Source organism: Sinocyclocheilus anshuiensis, unplaced genomic scaffold (assembly GCF_001515605.1).
Source record: "Sinocyclocheilus anshuiensis isolate Anshui unplaced genomic scaffold, SAMN03320099.WGS_v1.1 scaffold1994, whole genome shotgun sequence".
NCBI lineage: Eukaryota > Metazoa > Chordata > Actinopteri > Cypriniformes > Cyprinidae > Sinocyclocheilus > Sinocyclocheilus anshuiensis.
In genome coordinates this window covers 608727-611243 of record NW_015548215.1, presented here as the reverse complement: position 1 = coordinate 611243, position 2517 = coordinate 608727, and the positions used below count along the sequence as shown (strand labels likewise).

Genomic DNA, 2517 nt, shown 5'->3' with positions numbered 1-2517 from the left:
TCATCAAACTACGCCTTTGTCTCTTTGTTTATTTTGAATACGCGCCCTCCAGCGGCGAAAATTACATATTGTGCCTTTAATATATGCACACAAAACTACTGAACGCCACTACGTCAAAGAAAAACTGATTTTCTAGGGCTAATCAACACTAATTATTAAAAAAATTATAGAATAATTATTATTTTTGGACTAATTATTGATGACAAACCATTTTACAGAAATAGTGTTTAATAAAGGATAACATTTTAGTGCAAAAATATTGAAAATTCTCACTTCACACATATTTCAACAGATCCGAAGCTCATAAATCACACTCCAAAAATATTTACAGTGATTTTTTTTACTGAATTATTCCAGTTTGTCATTTGTTGGAGATTGAAAAGATGGTTTAAGACACTTTCTCTCTCCCTCTCTCTCTCTTTTTCTTATTTTCTCTTTCTTTCTTTATGTATGTATGTAGTTGTTTGGAAAAATGTGTGATGTGATCTGACATTTCCAAACAAGGAGAAAAAATAAATAAATAATATATATATATATATATATAGATAGATAAAACATGAATAAACATGAATGACAGGCTCAACACGGTTTCTCCTGTCAATCTGGTCCATGTAAAACACACTAAACCTTCTCTCTCTGCTGAAACTTGTTTTCCGTTTGCTTCCTTTCATTTGCCACACTTTGAAAACCACATGAACTCTGAGAAAGCGCTGACGTTCTGTCAGTCTCCAGCTTTAGATGAACAGACATGACAAAAGCAGGTCTGCTTTGCGTCTGACAGACACTCATCATGAGCTGTGGTTCTGGAGAGCGTTCAGTCAAGGGGAACACAGAAGCGTGGCGTGTTTTCGTGTGTTCATGCGGCGTCTCCTGCTGCGTTCAGATGCATCCAGCGCAGTAATGCACACAAACAGCTGCCACTCGTGTTTGGGCTCATTTGATTCTAAAGGTCATTTCTACCAAAATAAAGCACAGATTCTGTCTGATCACGGGGTTCAGAAGCGCTTTTCTGTTTAATGACACTGCGTTTGGATGCGGCATGAGTCTGTCAACACAAACGGCTCTGAGCGCGGTCTCTGCTCGCTGAGATCTCACAGCGTCTCGCTCATATGTTCCTGGCAAACGCTGTGTCTCACGCTCCACTGCGCAAACGGCTCTTTATACACCAAAAGAGCTGCTAAACGGACACCAGAGATCCTGCTAATGAACTCAAACCAGCACAAACCAGAAAACAAAGGTCAGAACATGTGAGATTTACATTCCAGTCTCAATCAGGTCTAATATGTAAAGTAAGGAAGGCTTCTGTGAGGGTCCGGTTAGTGCTGGTCTTCACTTGGTCTTCTAGTAACTAGCAGTGTGAATCTTCAGGCACTTCATGAATCGTCAATCGATTCCAATATGATTCATAGTCTCAAATGTCACTGACAGCGTTTGGGTTCAGAGTGAGTTATAGTGCTGTGAAGCCAAAGTCTGTGTGATACGCATTGAAATATGAGCTGAAACAGAATCAATGTGTACAAAAACATCACTGGTCTGATATACTTATGGAGTAAAACATGTCCTCATAATGCATGTAGATTCAGGTTTTGCTACAGTATGAGGATGTCACAACTGTCTGTCTCATTCAAACTGGAAAAAAAATAAATAAAATGTTTTGGTAAAAATGTAAAACAAAGTTTTTGTAAATTTTTTAGTAAATTTTAGAACTTTTAATAAGTTCTTTAGTAAAACAAAATGTAAAAAAAATAAAAGATGAGTTTGTTTCTTCATCAGATTTGTAGAAATGTAGCACTGCATCAGTGTCTCAGCAATGGATGCTCTGCAGTGAATGGGTGCCGTCAGAATGAGAGTCCAAACAGCTGATAAAAACATCACAATAATCCACAAGTAATCCACAGCACTCCAGTCCATCAGTTAACATGTGGAGAAGACAAAAGCTGAAACTAATCCAGCATTAAGACGTTTTTAACTAAAATACCATAGAGTCCATAATCCATAATAACGCTTCCTGCGGTGAAAAAGTGCATCTGCTGTCGTCTCTCACATCAAAATCCAACCACATATTTGTTTAGAGACACTTTTTCACTGGAGGAAGAGTTATTATGGATTATGGACTCTATGGTATTTTAGTTAAAAACGTCTGTTGTGTCTGTTGTGTCACATGATCAGGTGAGATCAGGCCTGATGATGAGGACGCGAGTGGACGGCGTCACCAACGATTAGAGTCTCACAGCTCGCATCAACAACAAACTGACTGCTATTATTAACACATTCTCCCATATCCACAGAAATAACCATGATGCTATAGTAAATAAGAATGGAAAAGTCCTCCTGCAGCTCTGTCGAAGCCTGGGTCTGTATATCATCAACGGTAGGTTACGAGGAGACACTTTAGGGAGATTCACATTTTGCTCACCTCTGGGGAATAGCACAGTTGATTATATGATAACAGACATAGATCCTTCATCTCTCAGATCATTCACTGATAGAGAACTAACCCATCTGTCTAATCACAGT

At 38.6% G+C, this 2517-nt stretch overlaps 1 protein-coding gene across 2 annotated transcripts in view; it reads right to left on the bottom strand.

Annotated features, from left to right (window-relative positions):
• The window catches only part of LOC107653885 (lethal(3)malignant brain tumor-like protein 4), a 58521-nt gene that overhangs the window by 6393 nt on the left and 49611 nt on the right, over positions 1-2517 (bottom strand). The window lies entirely within an intron of this gene.